Below are 20660 nucleotides of genomic sequence, written 5' to 3' on the forward strand. Positions count from 1 at the left end.
TCTCGTACACCGCTGTGTACTTCTCCCTTCACAGAACAGCACAAACTGTCTCTAACCAGAATAGAAAGAGGAGTGGGAGGCCCCGGTGCACAACTGAGCAAGAGGACAAGTACATGAGTGTCTAGTTTGAGAAACAGACCCCTCACAAGTTCTCAACTGGCAGCTTCATTAAATAGTACCCGCAAAACAGCAGTCTCAACTTCAACAGTGAAGAGGTGACTCCGGGATGCTGGTCATCGTCATGGTTAATCTATTCTGGGCCTCTGTATTATGCCAATCATCTCTCATATCTGTATTTCACAGATAAACTGTTTCTGGCTGCTTTGAGGAGCAATATGGGAAGATGCATGTTTTCAATTGCAATCTCCTTATGGGAGAAAAAATGGAACTGTGTTATTGTTACCTCAAGAAAGCATAAGTATCATTTTGGCTTTGTGATGTTAGTTTCTATTCAATCCATATTATGGAAGTTCAGAGTGATTTAAATTTAAAGGCAATGTTCCTGCGTTAGTGGAGACTACATTTACGGTAAATCCTGAATATGTTGGCTCAATCTTAAATTACCTTTAAATGTATATTGCACAATCTGTAACATATACAGATTGAAAAGAGCCCTTACTGTGAAATGGCTTCCAGTGGGTTTAAGAGCAAACATTTATGGCCGGGAAATTATGTTGACTACCTTTGGATAATGGTGCCGGAGGGGATGGCTGCCGTTACGGGCTCCTAACCAACGGTGCTATTTTGTTCATTTTTTCTCATTGTTTGTAACTTATTTTGTACATAATGCTGCTGCTACCGTCTCTTATGACTGAAAAGAGTTTCTGGATATCAGAACAGCGACTACTCACCTCGAACTGGATAAAGATATTTTCTTTAATGAGTTCGATGCGAAGGATATACTGCTTCCCCGAGACCAGGCCCTACTCCCCGTCATTCGCGTGAAGGAAAGACGAAAATACAGGTGACGGAGATCGGGGTGCCTTGTGAGAATTCGTCGGAGAGTGGGTATCCCGCCTCTACCATGCGTTCTATTGGCCAAAATGCAATCACTCCGTTTGCGATTATCCTTCCAACGGGACATTCAAAACTGTAATATCTTATGTTTCACAAGTCGTGGCTGAACGACGACATGGATAATATAGAGCTGGCTGGGTTGTCCATGCATCGGAAGGACAGAACAGCTATGTCTGGTTAGAAGAGGGGTGGCGGTGTGTGTCTATTTGTAAATAACAGCTGGTGCGCAATGTCTAATATTAAAGAAGTCTAAAGGTATTGCTCGTCTGAGGAAGAGTACCTCATGGTAAGCTGTAGACCACACTATCTACCAAGAGAGTTTTCATGTATATTATTCGTAGCCGTCTATTTATCACCACAAACCGATGCTGGCACTAAGACGGCACTCAACGAGCTGTATAATGCCATAAACAAACAAGAGAATGCTCACCCAGAATCGCCGCTCCTTGTGGCCGGGGACTTTAATGCAGTAAAACTTACATACCTTTTACCTAATTTTTACCAGCATGTCACGTGCAACCAGAGGGAAAAAAACTCTAGACCAAATTTACTCCACACACAGAGACGCATACAAAGCTCTCCCTCGCCCTCCATTTGGCAAATCTGACCATAATTCTATTTTCCTGATTCCTGCTTACAAGCAAAAACTAAACTAAAGCAGGAAGTACCAGTGACTCGCTCAATGCCCTCAGACAAACCATCAGTACAGGACTAAGATTGAATCCTACTACACCGGCTCTGATGCTCGTCGGATGTGGCAGTGCTTGCAAACTATTCTGGACTTCAAAGGGAAACCCAGCCTCGAGCTGCCCAGTGACACGAGCCTATGAGACGAGCTAAATGCCTTTTATGTTCGCCTCAAGGCAAGCAACACTGAAGCATGCATGAGAGCACCAGCTGTTCTGGACAACTGTGTGATCACGCTCTCCGTAGCCGCTGTGAGCAAGACCTTTAAACAGGTCAACATTCACAAGAACGGGGGCCAGACGGAATACCAGGACGTGTACTCAGAATGCGCGCGAACCAACTGGCAAGTGTCTTCACTGACATTTTCAACCTCTCACTGACCGAGTCTGTTATACCTACATGTTTCAAGCAGACCACCATAGTCCCTGTTTCCAAGATAGTGAAGGTAACCTGCCTAAATGACTACCGCCCCATGGCACTCACATCAGTAGCAATGAAGTGCTTTGAAAGGCTGGTCATGACTCACATCAACACCATCATCCTGGAAACCCTACACCTATTCAATTCGCATACCGTCCCAAAAGACCACAGATGACACAATCTCATTCGCACTCCACACTGCCCTTTCCCATCTGGAAAAAGGAATACCTATGTGAGAATGCTGTTCGTTGACTACAGCTCAGCGTTCAACACCATAGTGCCCACAAAGCTCATCACTAAGGTAAGGACCCTGGGACTAAACACTTCCCTCTACTAGATCCTGGACTTCCTGACTGGCTGCCCCCAGGTGGTAAGGAGAAGCAACAACACATCTGCCGCGCTGATCCTTAACACTGGGGTCCCTCAGAGGTGCGTGCTTAGTCCCCTCCTGTACTCCCTGTTCACCCACGACTACATGGCCAAGAACGACTCCAACACCATCATTAAGTTTACTGACAACACAACAGTGGTAGGCCTATTCACAGACAATGAGACATTCTATAGGGAGGAGGTCAGAGACCTGGCAGTGTGGTGCCAGGACAACAACCTATCCCTCAATGTGAGCAAGACTAAGGAGCTGATCGTGGACTACAAGAAAAGGAGGGCCAAACAGGCCCCCATTAACATCGATGGGGCTGTAGTAGAGCGGGTCGAGAGTTTCAAGTTCCTTGGTGTCCACATCACAAACAAACTATCATGGTCCCAACACACCAAGACAGTTGTGAACAAGGCACGACACCATTTCCCCCACAGGAGACTGAAAAGATTTGTCATGGGTCCCCAGATCCTCAAAAAGATCTACAGCTGCACCATCGAGAGCATCCTGACCGGTTGCATCACCGCCTGGTATGGCAACTGCTATGGCAACTGTTTCTTGTTACGTTCCCCAATTTCTGTGTTCTGTTTTGTATTTGAGTGTGTGTTTCAGGAGATGACTTCCTGAAGTACTCCCCAACCAGCTGATTGGTCAACCCCAGGCTAATTGATGATTGGAGCTGACCCCGCCCCCTCGTCAAGAAGCAGCTGACTCTAATCACCATTGCCACCTGAAGATAAAAGCCAGTGTTCTGCCCAGGAGAGAGAGAGAGAGAGAGGAGATGAGATAAGGAGTAGAGATTTGGAGATTGAGAGAAAAATTAGATTGTGATATAGTGTTGGTTGTGTATCAGAAAGTGTGGTATGTACTGTTGTTGTTGGTAGCAGTTTTTCTATGTCCTGTGTTTGTGAAATCATTAATAATTACTCTGTTTCATTTGTTCCCAGGGGGGAAGGAGAAGGCACTTTGGGAGTGCTTAGGCAAGAGGCCCGCGGGCATACATATACCCGTAGTATATTTACTGTCTAGGCACACTAGGTAAGACCTGGGCGGACCACCCCCTGTATTTTGGTTAGGGCACCAGACGGTGCTAAGTTAGGTAAGTTAACCTGTTATGGCTGCACGCTGAATATTGAAAAAACTGGAAAATGTGTGCACATTTTCAAACGGCCTCCTAAGAAACTTTTTATTTTCCAATATGCATATATTTACTACTGTTGGATAGATAACAGTCTGTAGTTTCTAAAAAGGTTTGAATTGTTTCTCTAAGTCGAACAGAAATATTTTTACAGCCATTTTCCCAGCCGAATTGGGTTTTCCAAAATGCGATGTGTCTCTTTAAGACCTTCTCTATAAAAGGCCATTTGACTTGGGACAATAGAGACACGTCACAGGCGTTCTTCAGACTGTAATGCGGAAGTGAGAATTGAAAGGAGTCGAATATCTCGTCCCTGGACTGAATAACACAACTTCTTGTGAGACCTGCGCAGTTAAAAAAAAAATCCGGGCGCGAAGGATAATTTGGTCTCGGCTTCTGGAACAAGGTAGATAACGTTGAATATGATGCCTGACTACGATATTATTTGATACATGTCACAAAATCATCCTAAAGTATGTTTTTTCAATATACTTTAATTATATTATTGCAATTTATTCTGGACTTTAGATGTGAAACGACGGAAGAATTTTTTGAAGAAATGCTTTCTAGCGCAGCAATGCTATCGTGCTAGCTAACCAAAGAGGGAAATAATTCGTTCTGGAACCCAACTAAAGACTCTACTGGACATTGGACCCCGTTACAACATTCTGATGGAGTACCAAGAAAGATAAGACCCAATTTGGGATGCTTTTTCATATATATGTCGAACTGTTGAATGCTAACTCTGCTAACTGTGCTAGGCTAGCGCTTGACTAGAATCAATGCTGCCTTATGCTAGCTTATGATGTTAGCTAATATAACGATATATTGTGTTTTCGCTGTAAAACACTTCAAAAATCGGAAATGTTGGCTTTATTCACACGATATCTGTCTTTCATTAGTTATCCACCATATGTTTTTCTGAAATGTTTTATGAGGTGTAATTAGTAGCCGACGTTGGTGTATGTATTTTCTCTGGCTACTCCCGGCTGGATTCAGACTCAAGCTATGTATTAGCATTTTTGGGTAGCATCAATGTAAAACTGATTTATAGCTAAAATATGCACTTTTTATGAACAAAACATAGATTTATTGTGTAACATGTTATATGACTGTCATCTGAGGTCGTTTTTTCTGGGCTCTTTAGGTTGGTTTTAGTTTATTTCGGTTGGTTGTGCATGCTACTTCAATCATAATTCATACTTCATAATCATAATTCATACGTGTCTGTCCACTTTTGTATTTGGTGGTGAGCTAACATAAATATATGTGGTGTTTTCTCTGTAAAACATTTAAAAAATCGGACATGTTGGCTGGATTGACAAGATGTTTATCTTTCAAATGCTGTATTGGACTTGTTAATGTGTAAAAGTTAAATATTTTTAAAAAATAGATTTTGAATTTCGCGCCCTGCAGGGGTGTCATTTTCGGTCCGAGGTCGGGCTTGCACGCCAAACAGGTTAAGTGGGTAGGCAGGTTAGATAGGAGAGGGGGAACTTTGATATTTACTTTCTTTGCTTTGGTTCTGTCCAGCCCCTTTTCCCCATATTACCGTGTAAGAAAATAAATCCAAGTAAATGGTCAAATCTGCTTTTGTGTCATCCTTGCTCGCACCTACAGTCCATACCTCTTGCACTTCAGAGAGTTGAGTTATAGCAGGGAGTTGCGTTCCCTCTTCTCAGAGGCGTGCGTAACATAATGGGGGCTCATCCGGGATTCCATTAAACCCACCGGACCCTGCTGCACTAAGCTCTCTGTGGTTAGTGATTGAGGTGTGATGGTAGGTTGTGAGTTTGGATGACTTGTTTAGTTTGTGTTTTCAGTACATTGTTGTGTACAAGATGGCTGCCTCAGCCATCTCCAAGTTCATTGAAGCGCCCTCTATTGATTGTTTGGTGAGGTTTCGAAAAGTAGACCTTATAGCTATAGCTGACCATTATGGATTTGTTATCCCTGAGAAAGCCCTAAAGTCTGAGCTTTTGGTGCTAGTCAGGGAGGGTTTAGTGAGAGAAAGAATTCTCTCATTGCAAGGAGAGGAGACGGGTAGACCTTCTGATGCCAAGTCGGAGGACAGGGCGGAGGAAGGGGTTGCTCGTACCCCCTTTACATTGCCTCGATTCGATCCTTTATCTTCTGCTTCAGGTCGTTCAGACGGGACCGCTAGGCTAAAGGTGAGGCTGGCCCGGTTAGAAATGGAGCAAAAAGATAAAGAGAGACAAATGCATTTTGATCTTGAAATTAGGAAAATAGAAGCCGACAAGGAGGTGAGGATCCGACAGCTAGAGCTAGATGCTGGCTCCGGTACGACTCCAAAAGCTGCTCATCATCAAGCCCACTTTGATGTAAGTAAAAATATAGCTTTAGTCCCACCATTCCGAGAGTCGGAAGTTGATTCCTATTTCTCTGCGTTTGAGCGTGTGGCCGCTGCGCTGCATTGGCCACTCGAGGTTTGGCCTCTCCTGTTGCAATGTAAATTGTCTGGGAAAGCCCAGGAAGTAGTAGCTGCTCTCTTTCTGGAAGACAGTTTACACTATGATACAGTTAAAACTACCGTGTTGCGGGCTTATGAGTTGGTGCCTGAAGCTTATAGACAGCGCTTCAGGAACCACAAGAAACCCTCTCAAAGTACTTTTGTTGAGTTTGCTAGGGACAAAGAGTCTCTGTTTAATCGATGATGTTCAGCCAGCAAAGCTAACACCTTTACTGATATTCGGGAGTTGATGCTGTTGGAGGATTTTAAAAGCAACCTCCCTGATAGAATTGTAGTTCATTTAAATGAACAGAAAGTGGTAACATTGGCCCAGGCAGCAGTGTTGGCAGATGAGTACGCTTTGACACACAAGACTGTCTTTGGTGCACCTCGTTTTGAAGGTAGACTGATTACGTCATCAGTTCCTCATTCAGGTCGCTTTTCCTCTGACAAGCCTTTTCATGAAATCCGTGAATGTTTTTACTGTCACCAAAGGGTCACGTGATTGCGGACTGCCCAGTTTTGAAAAATAAACCGAAACAGTCCCAGTCACCTTCCCCAAAAATGAAAAGTTTGGGTTTAGTCAAGTCTTTGGCTCGTCCGTTGGTCCGAGGTATTGATTCAGCATTTGAGAAATCGGATCCTGTTTATCCGTTTATTTCTGCCGGTTGTGTTTCCTTAACTGGAGAACAAGCTGATCAAAAGCCAATTAAAATCTTACGAGACACCGGGGCGGCGCAGTCAGTAATTATTACTGATGCTTTACCCTGGTCTCCTGAAACGTATTGTGGCTCGCATGTTATATTACAGGGGATAGAGACAAAAACAGTACCTGTATCATTACACTGGGTCCACTTAGTGTCAGACTTGGTATCAGGACGTTTCCGTGTTGGTGTAGTGTCTACACTGCCAGTAAAAGGAGTCACATTGCTATTAGGGAATGATATTGCTGGTGGTAACGTTACTCCTGTGTTAGAGGTAGTAGACAACCCAGAAATCAAAATTGCAGATGAGAAATTGGTTCAAGCATTTCCACATGTTTTTCCTGCTTGTGTCTTAACGAGGGCACAATCTCGCAAGCTTGGAGATGTGGTGGATTTGGCTAGTTCCATTTTTGAGAATGTTGAAGTAGAAGACAATGCACCGATTATTCCTTCTGCAAGTCCGACAGTTTTTACTCCTGTAAAAACTAAGGAAGGGGACTGCGAAATCGCACCCCAATTACATGACATTCTTTTGTCTGTCACCCCTGAGAAGGTGATTGAATGTCAAAAAGGAGACACCAGTCTTCGCAAGTGTTTTGCTTCGGTAATTTCCATTGAAGAAGCTAAAACTAGAGAGACTGCCTACTTTATGGAAGCAGGAGTTTTGATGCGTAAATGGGCAGCTCATGACACCGTTAATGACTGGAGTGAAGTGTGTCAAGTGGTTGTTCCTACACCGTTCCGACAGCAGGTGCTGTCACTCGCCCATGACCAGGCGTGGTCTGGACATTTGGGGATCACAAAGACTTATAACCGGGTCCTTCGTCATTTTTTTCTGGCCAGGTTTGAAGTCTGACGTGGTCCAATTTTGTAAAACATGTCACGTATGTCAACTCACTGGGAAAGCGAATCAAACAGTTCCTAGAGCACCGCTCTACCCGATTCCTGTGGTGGGGGAACCGTTTGAAAGAGTGATAGTTGATTGTGTAGGGCCATTGCCGAAAACCAGGTCAGGTAACCAGTTCCTATTAACAATAATGTGCAGTGCTACTCGATACCCAGAGGCTATTCCTCTCCGTACTATTACGGCTAAGACTGTGGTGAAGGCACTGGTGAAGTTCTTCTCTACGTTTGGACTCCCTAAAGTAATCCAAACTGATCAGGGATCCAACTTCATGTCAAAGCTGTTTTCAAATGTGTTAAAGACATTGTGTATTTCCCATCAGGTCTCAAGTCCGTATCATCCAGAGAGTCAAGGGGCTCTCGAACGCTGGCATCAGACGCTGAAGGCAATGCTACGCAAGTATTGTATGGATACCAGTAACGATTGGGATGAGGGGGTGCCCTTTGTCCTATTTGTTATTAGGGAAACGATACAAGAGTCCTTAGGGTTTAGCCCTGCTGACCTTGTGTTTGGACATACCCCAAGGGGTCCGCTGAAAGTGTTGAAGGAGCATATCTTATCTCCTACACCCAGTAGCGCCCCTAAAAATGTGTTGGATTATGTCAGTAAGATGCGGGAGAGACTGCACGCCGCATGTGCGTTGGCCCAAAAGTCTCTTTCCTCTTCGCAAAAATGCATGAAGGTGCATTATGACAAAAAGGCTGTTGGCCGTTCTTTTGCACCAGGGGATCAAGTTGTAGTTTTGTTGCCAATTCCTGGCTCATCTCTGTCAGCACGTTTTTCTGGACCATATCTGGTGGAAAAGAAACTCAGTGACACCAACTATGTGATAAAGACCCCAGATCGAAGGCGTTCTTCCCGTGTGTGTCATGTTAACATGCTAAAAGAATATTATGTACGTGACTCTCCAGACAGCTCCTCAAGTAAGCCGGTCCAACTCGCCGTCTCCAGTGTGGCTGCGGTGGTGCTGAAGCCTGGCTGGGACCTAGAGGAGGATAAGGAGGATGGGTTGGAGTTACGCCATACGTTACAGCAGTGTGAACGCCTATGTAATTCAGAGATGCTGAAGAAGTTACCCTCTCAAATGGAACATTTGGATAACGATCAAACTAAGGACCTTATCCTATTGATAAACAGTTTTCTCAGTGTGTTTCAGGACGTTCCGAGTCGCACATCCATCTTGGAACATGACGTGGATGTAAGGAAAGCTGCTCCTATACGTCAGCATCCGTACCGGGTTAATGCAAAGAAAAGGGAGGTAATGAAAAGTGAGGTAGCTTATTTATTACAGAATGACATGGCAAAACCCAGTAACAGCTCCTGGCGTTCCCCATGTATTCTTGTTCCTAAGCCTGACGGTACGTCCCGCTTATGCACGGACTATCGTCGAGTAAATGCAGTTACAAAGTCTGATTATTTTCCTCTACCTCGATTAGATGACTGCATTGATAGAATTGGCTCTGCTGCTTACGTTAGTAAGTTAGATTTGTTAAAAGGTTATTGGCAGGTGCCTCTGACCTCTAGAGCTTCTGACATATCGGCTTTTGTTACGCCTGATAACTTTGTACAATACACTGTGATGCCCTTTGGCATGTGTAATGCACCTGCTACTTTTCAGCGTCTAGTTAACATTGTGTTTGCAGATGTGCCAAATTGTACTGCATACCTTGATGATGTGGTGATACATTCGTCTACTTGGTCTGATCATCTCTCCACTTTGAAAAGTGTGTTTCAGCGGTTGGAGAATGCTTCTTTAACCCTCAATTTGGCCAAGTGTGAGTTTGGGAAGGCTACGGTGACTTACTTAGGGAAACAAGTGGGACAAGGTCAAGTGCGCCCAGTATCTGGCAAGGTGGAGGCAATTGTTGCTTTTCCTGCTCCCACGACTCGACGCCAGTTGCGCAGATTCCTAGGGATGGTAGGGTACTATCGTACATTCTGTAAGAATTTCTCGACGGTAGTAGCTCCCCTTTCATCTCTGCTTAGTCCCAAGGTACCATTTAGGTGGTCCAAGGACTGTAACTATGCTTTTGAGTCCGCTAAAGCGCTACTTTGTAGTGCCCCAGTGCTTGCCGCCCCCAACTTTGACAAACCTTTTAAGTTGGAGGTTGACGCTAGTATAGTGGGGGTGGGTGCGGTTCTCTTACAGGAAGATGAAGACGGAGTGGATCGGCCCGTCAGTTTCTTCTCCCGTAAGTTCAACTCGTGTCAGTCAAGGTACTCCACAATTGAACAAGAGACGCTAGCTTTATTGCTAGCCTTACAGTTCTTTGAGGTATATGTGGGATCCAGTGCCTTGCCTGTAATGGTCTTCACGGACCATAATCCTTTAGTGTTCTTAAAGCAAATGTACAATCAGAACCGCCGCCTTATGCGGTGGGCTCTGATTGTACAAGGATATAATGTACAGATAACCTATATGAAGGGCTCAGCGAATGTGGTTGCTGACGCTCTATCACGGGTTTACTAACTGGGGAAGCGTTGGTTTTTGTTATTACAAACTGTATGTTTGCAATTTTTGTGGTGGGCGTGTTACGTTCCCCAGTTTCTGTGTTCTGTTTTGTATTTGAGTGTGTGTTTCAGGAGATGACTTCCTGAAGTACTCCCCAACCAGCTGATTGGTCAACCCCAGGCTAATTGATGATTGGAGCTGACCCCGCCCCCTCGTCAAGAAGCAGCTGACTCTAATCACCATTGCCACCTGAAGATAAAAGCCAGTGTTCTGCCCAGGAGAGAGAGAGGAGATGAGATAAGGAGTAGAGATTTGGAGATTGAGAGAAATTAGATTGTGAAATAGTGTTGGTTGTGTATCAGAAAGTGTGGTATGTACTGTTGTTGTTGGTAGCAGTTTTTCTATGTCCTGTGTTTGTGAAATCATTAATAATTACTCTGTTTCATTTGTTCCCAGGGGGGAAGGAGAAGGCACTTTGGGAGTGCTTAGGCAAGAGGCCCGCGGGCATACATATACCCGTAGTATATTTACTGTCTAGGCACACTAGGTAAGACCTGGGCGGACCACCCCCTGTATTTTGGTTAGGGCACCAGACGGTGCTAAGTTAGGTAAGTTAAGTGGGTAGGCAGGTTAGATAGGAGAGGGGGAACTTTGATATTTACTTTCTTTGCTTTGGTTCCGTCCAGACCCTTTTCCCCATATTACCGTGTAAGAAAATAAATCCAAGTAAACGGTAAAATCTGCTTTTGTGTCATCCTTGCTCGCACCTACAGTCCATACCTCTTGCACTTCAGAGTTGAGTTATAGCAGGGAGTTGCGTTCCCTCTTCTCAGAGGCGTGCGTAACATCTCTGTATACATTTCCGTGATTACAATGCAAAACTCATAGCAAAACTCATAGTCACATAGCCTACAGTAAGCAACAGAAAACCCTTTTATTATTATTCTATCAATGAAAGCAGTGACCTCTACGTACTTGTAGAGGTGTTTATGGACACGTAGCTCTCCCTCCTACCTTATCCCCCGCTGGGGGAATTCAGCTGTATGCCTCCTGTCTTCTGTTGTTATGTGGATTATCTCTCTAGCACAGAGGACGGGTGTCACTATCTTTACACTCATGCAAGCACCCACACACACTCACCCACACAAACTTACAAACACCAGCCGGCAATCACATGCACACACTCTCACACCTCTCTCTCCCCTCTCAGTGTGTGTGTGAGGGGGGGGGGGGGGGTTGACACTGCCTGTGCCATGTGTGGAAGGCTGTGATAAGGAGCGTCAGAGAAGAGAGAGGAGAAATGACTGGGGTGTCTATGCTACCAGGGGCTGTTGCAGGGGTGTGTGAATAAAAGTGATTGAATCGGGACAGTTGTGAGTTGGTATTTGTGTACAGTGTGGGTGTGAGACCTATTGTTTTGGGTGAAACATTTTTTGTTTAGTATAGGTTGTCCAGAAGAGAGAGAGAGTGAGTGTGTGTGTGAGACAGAGAGAACCACAGTAATGATGTGGTCATCGATGTGGAAATGCTACATCTGTCTTTTGTATCCATCGCTCTACGGTATTCTGAGCCCTGACTCCCTGTCCTATATTTGAGCCTGAATAAGGAAGAAAACTTGCCTGGCTGGTGGACTACTTCACATTGACTGTATTGTTTGGTGCCTGGGGTTGAGATATGGGTTTAGGTCATAGAATGTATTCATGGTATTGCTGTGGCACAGTTATTTCTCTCTCCCTTCTCTTTCTCTTACTATGTATATATACAGTGAATTCGGAAAGTATTCAGACCCCTTGACTTTTTGCACAGTTTGATACGTTACAGCCGTATTCTAAAAGGGATTAAATCGTTTTTTTCCCCTCATCAATCTACACACGATACCCCATAATGTCAAAGCAAAAATGGTTTTTTAGACATTTTTGCAAATGTATTAAAACCAATAAACGGAAATATCCCATTTACATAAGTATTCAGTACTTTGTTGAATCACCTTCGGCAGTCATTACAGCCTCGATTCTTCTTGGGTATGATGCTACAAGCTTGGCACATCTGTATTTGGGGAGTTTCTCCCATTCTTTTCTGCAGATCCTCTCAAACTCTGTCAGGTTGGATGGGGAGCATCACTGCACAGCTATTTTCAGATCTTTCCAGAGATGTTAGATCGGGTTCAAGTCCCAACTCTGGCTGGGCAACTAAAGGACATTCATAGACTTGTCCCAAAGAGTCATTGTCTTGTTGTAAGGTGAACCTTCACCCCAGTCTGAGGTCCTGAGTGCTCAGGAGCAGGTTTTCATCAAGGATTTCTCTGTACTTTGCTCCGTTCATTATTCCCTCAATCCTGATTAGTCTCCCAGTCCCTGCTGCTGAAAAACATCCCCTCAGCATGATGCTGCCACCGCCATGTTTCACTGTAAGGATGGTGCCAGGTTTCCTCCAGTCGCGACCCTTGGCATTCAGGCCAAAGAGTTCAATCAATCAAATATATTTAGAAAGCCCTTTTTACATCAGCAGATGTCACAAAAGTCTATACAGAAACCCAGCCTAAAACTACAAACAGCAAGCAAAGCATATGTAGAAGCACGGTGGCTAGGAAAAACTCCCTAGAAAGGCAGGACCCTAGCAAGAAACCTAGAGAGGAATCTTCTGGCTATGCCATGCCATATTTTTCCACCCGCACAGGTTTCATAAATTCACATATAGCGATTAAATATTCACTTACTCTTTGAAAATCTTCCTCTGATTTGTCATCCAAAGGGTCCCAGCTACAACATGTAGTGTCGTTTTGTTAGATAAAATCCTTCTTTATATCCCAAAAAGTCTGTTTAGTTGGCGCCATCGATTTGAGTAATCCACTCGTTCAACATGCAGAGAAAGGAATCCAAAAAGCTACCGCTAAACTTTGTTAAAACAAGTCAAAATATGTTTCTAACCAATCCTCAGTTACCCTAAAATGTAACTAAACTATAATATTTCATACGGAAAGAAGTATGTTCAATAGGAAAACGATATTAGCAGGTGCGTGCCCTCCTCGTCACGACGCATACATGAGTGTCCAAGTCTGTATCCCTGTTGTAAAACTCATAATTCTTCCTCGTTTTGGAAGAAACAAGCCAAAGACTACTGACACCCAGTGGAAGCCATAGGAATTGCATACTGGGAACTAGATTTCATTTTTTACCTATACATTCTATTGGAAGAGCATGGGCTCTCCAAAAAGATTATATGCTGGTTTTTCTTTGGATTTTCTCCTACCATATCTATTGTGTTATAGTCTCCTACATTATTTAAAAATTTCTACAAACTTCAAAAGTGTCTTCTTTCCAATGGTACCAATTATATGCATATCCTGGCTTCAGGGCCTGAGCAACAGGCAGTTTACTTTGGGCACGTCAGTCAGGCGGAAATTGAGAAAAAAGGACCCTTGTAACAGTCCTGACCTATTTATGTTAGTTTTTATGTGTTTTTGGTCAGGGCATGTGTTTTGGGTGGGCAGTCTATGTTACCTGTTTCTATGTTGGTTTCGGTTTGCCTGGTATGGCTCTTGATTAGAGGCAGGTGGTTTGCATTTTCCTCTAATCAAGAGTCATATTTAGGTAGGGCATTATCACTGTGTGTTTGTGGGTGATTGTCTCCTGTGATGTCTTCGTTATGTTAGATGTATTCACTTTTGGAGCTGTTTGACTGTTCGTTCGTTTCGATGTCCGTTCCTGTTCGTGAGTTTACGTTTGTTCCATGTAAGTTTATGTTCAGGTTGCGTGTACGTCGTTTTGTTATTTTGTAGTTTGTTAAAGTGTTTTGTTTCGTGACCATCGTGTTAATAAATAAAGATGGCATATTTCCCTAACTCCGCATTTTGGTCCGAAGATCCTTCTCTCCTCACCTCATCTGAGGATGAGGAGAGCGACAGCTATTACAGAATCACCCACCAAAATACAGAGACCAAGCGGTATGGGAAAAATGCTCGACGGAGCAACAAGGACTTTTGGACTTGGGAGGAGATCCTGTCTGGTAGAGGACCCTGGGCGCAAACTGGAGGAAATCGCTGCTCTCGTGAGAAGAGTGAGGCAGTCACAGCCCAGGAGCGCTGGTATGAGGAGGCAGCTAGGAGACGTGGATGGAAGCCGGAGATTCAAGCTCGTAACCGGAATTATGAGGGGACACGTCTTGCACGGAAGCCCGAAAAGCCCGTGAGTAACTCCCAAAAATTTCTTGGGGGGGGGCTAAGGGGTTGTGGGCCAAGGGCAGGTAGGAGACCTGCGCCCACTTCCCAGGCTAACCGTGGAGAGCGGGAGTACGGGCAGACACCGTGTTACGCAGTAGAGCGCACGGTGTCTCCTGTACGTGTGCATAGCCCAGTGCGGGTTATTCCACCTCCCCGCACTGGTAGGGCTAGATTGGGCATTGAGCCAGGTGTCATGAGGCCGGCTCAACGCGTCTGGTCTCCAGTGCGTCTCCTCGGGCCGGCATACATGGCACCTGCCTTACGCATTGTTTCCCCGGTTCGCCTGCATAGCCCAGTGCGGGCTATTCCACCTCGCCGCACTGGCAGGGCGACCGGGAGCATTCAACCAGGTAAGGTTGGGCAGGCTCAATGCTCAAGAGAGCCAGTACGCCTGCACGGTCCGGTATTTCCGGCGCCACCTCCCCGCCCCAGCCTAGTACCTACAGTGCCTATATTACGCACTAGGCTACCAGTGCATTTCCAGAGCCCTGTTCCTCCTCCACGCACTCTCCCTATAGTGCGTGTATCCAGTTCGGTGCCTCCAGTTCCGGCCCCACGCACTAAGCCACCTGTGCGTCTCCCAAGTCCTGTACACACTGTCACTTCTCCCCGTACTAGTCCTGAGGTGCGTGCCCTCAGCCAGGTGCCACCAGTGCCGGTACCACGCACCAGGTATAGAGTACGCTTTGAGAGTTCAGTGTGCCCTGTCTCTGCTCCCCGCACTAGTAGGAAGGTGTTTATCATTAGCACGGTGCCTCCAGTTCCGGCACCACGCACCAGGTCTACAGTGCGCCATATCCGGCCAGAGCCATCCGTCTCCCCAGCGCCATCTGAGCCATCCGTCTCCCCAGCGCCATCTGAGCCATCCGTCTCCCCAGCGCCATCTGAGCCATCCGTCTCCCCAGCGCCATCTGAGCCATCTGTCTTCCCAGCGCCATCTGAGCCATCCGTCTTCCCAGCGCCATCTGAGCCATCCGTCTGCCAGGAGCCTGCAAAGCCGCCCGTCTGCCATGAGCCTGCAAAGCCGCCCGTCTGCCATGAGCCTACAGAGCCGTCAGCCAGACAGGAGCCGCTAGAGCCATCAGCCAGACAGGAGCCGCTAGAGCCGTCAGCCAGACAGGATCTGCCAGAGCCGCCAACCAGACAGGATCTGCCAGAGCCGCCAACCAGACAGGATCTGCCAGAGCCGCCAACCAGACAGGATCTGCCAGAGCCGCCAACCAGACAGGATCTGCCAGAGCCGCCAACCAGACAGGATCTGCCAGAGCCGCCAACCAGACAGGATCTGCCAGAGCCGCTAACCAGACAGGATCTGCCAGAGCCGTCAGTGAGCCATGAGCAGCCAGAGCCGTCAGTGAGCCATGAGCAGCCAGAGCCGTCAGTGAGCCATGAGCAGCCAGAGCCGTCAAAGAGCCATGAGCAGCCAGAGCCGTCAGTGAGCCATGAGCAGCCAGAGCCGTCAGAGAGCCATGAGCAGCCAGAGCCGTCAGAGCGCCATGAGCGTCGTGAGCCGTCAGCCTGCCATGAGCGTCGAGAGCCGTCAGCCTGCCATGAGCGTCGAGAGCCGTCAGCCTGCCATGAGCGTCGAGAGCCGTCAGCCTGCCATGAGCGTCGAGAGCCGTCAGCCTGCCATGAGCGTCGAGAGCCGTCAGCCTGCCATGAGCGTAGAGAGCCGTCAGTCTGCCATGAGCGTCGAGAGCCGTCAGCCAGCATGGACCTGCCAGAGCCGTCCAAACAGGACCTGCCAGAGTCCTTCAGCCGGGATCTGCCCCTTGTCCCGGTGTTGCCCCTTGTCCCGGTGCTGCCCCTTGTCCCGGTGCTGCCCCTTGTCCCGGTGCTGCCCCTTGTCCCGGTGCTGCCCCTTGTCCCGGTGCTGCCCCTTGTCCCGGTGCTGCCCCTTGTCCCGGTGCTGCCCCTTGTCCCGGTGCTGCCCCTTGTCCCGGTGCTGCCCCTTGTCCCGGTGCTGCCCCTTGTCCCGGTGCTGCCCCTTGTCCCGGTGCTGCCCCTTGTCCCGGTGCTGCCCCTTGTCCCGGTGCTGCCCCTTGTCCCGGTGCTGCCCCTTGTCCCGGTGCTGCCCCTTATTCCAGTGATGGTCCTTATCCTGGTGCTGCCCCTTGTTTTTGTGCTGCCCCTTGTCCCGGTGCTACCCCTTGTCCCGGTGCTGCCCCTTGTTCCGGTGCTAGCTGATTATTTAGGGGAAGGTAATGTTTGGGTGGTCAGTGGTAGGGGTAGACAGAAGAGGGGAGTGACTATGGTGGTATGGGGACAGCGTCCGGAACCGGAACCACCACCGTGGTCAACTGCCCACCCGGACCCTCCCCTGGACTTTGTGCTGGTGCGCCCGGCGTTCGCACCTTGGGGGGGGGGTACTGTAACAGTCCTGACCTATTTATGTTAGTTTTTATGTGTTTTTGGTCAGGGCATGTGTTTTGGGTGGGCAGTCTATGTTACCTGTTTCTATGTTGGTTTCGGTTTGCCTGGTATGGCTCTTGATTAGAGGCAGGTGGTTTGCATTTTCCTCTAATCAAGAGTCATATTTAGGTAGGGCATTATCACTGTGTGTTTGTGGGTGATTGTCTCCTGTGATGTCTTCGTTATGTTAGATGTATTCACTTTTGGAGCTGTTTGACTGTTCGTTCGTTTCGATGTCCGTTCCTGTTCGTGAGTTTACGTTTGTTCCATGTAAGTTTATGTTCAGGTTGCGTGTACGTCGTTTTGTTATTTTGTAGTTTGTTAAAGTGTTTTGTTTCGTGACCATCGTGTTAATAAATAAAGATGGCATATTTCCCTAACTCCGCATTTTGGTCCGAAGATCCTTCTCTCCTCACCTCATCTGAGGATGAGGAGAGCGACAGCTATTACAACCCTAGCCCTAAACAAGTTTTAAATTAGCCCTAGCCTTAACAGGAAGCCAATGTAGAGAGGCTAGCATTGGAGTACTATGATAAAAAAAATGTGGGTTCTAGTCAGGATTCTAGCAGCCATGTTTAGCAATAACAGAAGTTTATTTAATGCTTTTTCTGGGTAGCCAGAGAGTAGAGCATTGCAGTAGTCTAATCTACAAGTGACAAAAGCATGGATTTGCTTTTCTGCATCCTTTTTGGACAAAAAGCTTCAGATTTTTGCAATGTTACGAATATGGAAAAACGCTGTCCTTGAGATATTCTTGATATGTTCGTCAAAAGAGAGATCAGTGTCCAGAGTAACGCCGAGGTCCTTCAGTTTTATTTGAGACGACTGTACAACTATCAAGTGGTGCAGCGGTCTAAGGCACTGCATCGCAGTGCCTGAGGTGTCACTACAGATACCCTGGTTTGAATCCAGGCTGTATCACAACTGGCCGTAATTCGGAGTCCCATAAGAGCGGTGCACAATTGGCCCAGCATTGTCCGGGTTTGGCTGGTGTAGGCTGTCATTGTAAATAAGAATTTGTTATTAAATGACTTGCCTATTTAAATAAAAGGTTAAAAAAAATCTAAATAAAGATGAATTGTCAGATCCAACAGCAGATGTCTTTGTTTCTTGGGACCTAGAACTAGCATCTCTGTTTTGTCCGAGTTTAAAAGTAAAACATTTGCCGACATCCACTTCCTTATGTCTGGAACACAGACTTCCAGGGAGGGCAATTTTGGGGCTTCGAAATGTACAGTCAAGTGTTGTCCGCATAGCAGTGAAAGTTGACATTGTGTATACGAACGACATCACCAAGAGGTAGAATATATAGTGAAAATAATAGTGGTCCTAAAACAGAACCTTGAGAGAACTTACAATTGATTTGTCAGGGGGGATTTGTACTACTATCTGTACTTACTGTTGGCACAGACGTTGTTTCATCCTTTCCTACACTGAAATGACCCTTGCCTAACGATTGCGTCTGTAGCCGGGCTTGCAGCATGGCTATCTTCACCAGAAGGCGATAGTTCTCCTGTATATTATGAGTACAGCGACTGCTGTTGGTAAATGTATTAAAAGTAAAAAACAAAAAACAAATAGTCAAGTAGCAACAAACAGCACAACAGCACTGAGACAAGTCCGGAAGTTGAGGGCGCAGCAACAAGGTGGGGGCTAAGCAACTAATCAATCTCTGATCAATCTCAGACCTAGAGAATCTTGTTTTCCACCATAATTTGCAATTAAATTCATTACAAATCCTACAATGTGATTTTCTGGATTTTTGTCTTCTCATTTTGTCTGTCATAGTTGAAGTGTACCTATGATGAAAATTACAGGCCTCATCATTTTAAGTGGGAGAACTTGCACAATTGGTGGCTGACTAAATACTTTTTTGCCCCACTGTGTATATATATATATATATACATATATATATATAATGTTATAATTATATATAATGTTATTCATTCATTAGCTAATTGCGGGTCGATGCGCTACCACCTTAATTGGGAAGGACAGGCTCTTGGTAATGGCTGGAGTGGAATAGGTGGAATGGTATCAAATACATCCAACACATAGTTTGATGCCATTCCATTCGCTTTGTTCCAGCCATTATTATGAGCCGTCCTCCCCTCAGCAGCTTTCACTGAGCTCTAACCATCGTTAGTAACACAATACTGTTGTTTAATATCTACTTCTCTCTCTAATGCTTAGTCTGCCTTCTCCCCACACCTCCTCGCTCTGTCACCCCTCCTCACTCTGACACCCCCTCCTCCCTCTGACACCCCTCCTCCCTCTGTCACCCCCTCCTCCCTCTGTCACCTCCTCCTCCCTCTGACACCCCCTCCTCCCTCTGTCACCCCCTCCTCCCTCTGTCACCTCCTCCTCCCTCTGTCACCCCCTCCTCCCTCTGTCACCCCCTCCTCCCTCTGTCACCTCCTCCTCCCTCTGTCACCCCCTCCTCCCTCTGTCACCTCCTCCTCCCTCTGTCACCCCCTCCTCCCTCTGTCACCTCCTCCTCCCTCTGACACCCCCTCCTCCCTCTGTCACCTCCTCCTCCCTCTGACACCCCCTCCTCCCTCTGTCACCTCCTCCTCCCTCTGACACCCTCCTCCCTCTTTCCCCCCTCCTCCCTCTGTCACCCCCTCCTCCCTCTGTCACCTCCTCCTCCCTCTGTCACCTCCTCCTCCCTCTGACACCCTCCTCCCTCTTTCCCCCCTCCTCCCTCTGTCACCCCCTCCTCCCTCTGTCCCCCCCTCCTCCCTCTGTCACCTCCTCCTCCCTCTGTCACCTCCTCCTCCATCTGTCACCTCCTCCTCCCTCTGTCCCCCCCTCCTCCCTCTGTCCCCCCCTCCTCCATCTGTCACCCCCTCCTCCCTCTGTCCCCCCCTCCTCCCTCTGTCCCCCCCTCCTCCCTCTGTCACCCCCTCCTCCATCTGTCACCCCCTCCTCCCTCTGTCACCCCCTCCTCCCTCTGTCCCCCCCTCCTCCCTCTGTCACCCCCTCCTCCATCTGTCACCTCCTCCTCCCTCTGTCACCCCCTCCTCCATCTGTCCCCCCCTCCTCCATCTGTCACCCCCTCCTCCCTCTGTCACCTCCTCCTCCCTCTGTCACCCCCTCCTCCCTCTGTCACCCCCTCCTCCCTCTGTCACCTCCTCCTCCATCTGTCACCTCCTCCTCCCTCTGTCACCCCCTCCTCCATCTGTCACCCCCTCCTCTCTCTGTCACCCCCTCCTCCCTCTGATACCCCCTCCTCCCTCTGTCACCTCCTCCTCCCTCTGACACCCTCCTCCCTCTTTCCCCCCTCCTCCCTCTGTCACCTCCTCCTCCCTCTGTCACCCCCTCCTCCCTCTGTCACCTCCTCCTCCCTCTGACACCCCCTCCTCCCTCTGTCCCCCCTCCTCCCTCTTTCCCCCCTCCTCCATCTGTCACCTCCTCCTCCCTCTGTCACCCCCTCCTCCATCTGTCACCCTCTCCTCCCTCTGACACCCCTCCTCCCTCTGACACTCCTCCTCCCTCTGATACCCCCTCCTCCCTCTGTCACCTCCTCCTCCCTCTGACACCCTCCTCCCTCTTTCCCCCCTCCTCCCTCTGTCACCTCCTCCTCCCTCTGACACCCCCTCCTCCATCTGTCACCTCCTCCTCCCTCTTTCCCCCCTCCTCCCTCTTTCCCCCCTCCTCCCTCTGTCACCTCCTCCTCCCTCTGTCACCCCCTCCTCCCTCTGTCACCCCCTCCTCCCTCTGTCACCCCCTCCTCCCTCTTTCCCCCCTCCTCCATCTGTCACCCCCTCCTCCCTCTGTCACCCCCTCCTCCCTCTGTCACCTCCTCCTCCCTCTGACACCCTCCTCCCTCTTTCCCCCCTTCTCCCTCTTTCCCCCCTC

At 47.7% G+C, this 20660-nt stretch overlaps 1 protein-coding gene across 1 annotated transcript in view; it reads left to right on the forward strand.

Moving 5' to 3' along the window:
* LOC129813880 (GTP-binding protein REM 2-like) overlaps positions 1-20660 on the forward strand; it is a 45108-nt gene that overhangs the window by 16350 nt on the left and 8098 nt on the right. The gene's annotated exons all lie outside the window — the stretch shown is intronic.

This window comes from Salvelinus fontinalis, chromosome 17, assembly GCF_029448725.1.
Source record: "Salvelinus fontinalis isolate EN_2023a chromosome 17, ASM2944872v1, whole genome shotgun sequence".
NCBI classification, from domain to species: Eukaryota; Metazoa; Chordata; class Actinopteri; order Salmoniformes; family Salmonidae; genus Salvelinus; species Salvelinus fontinalis.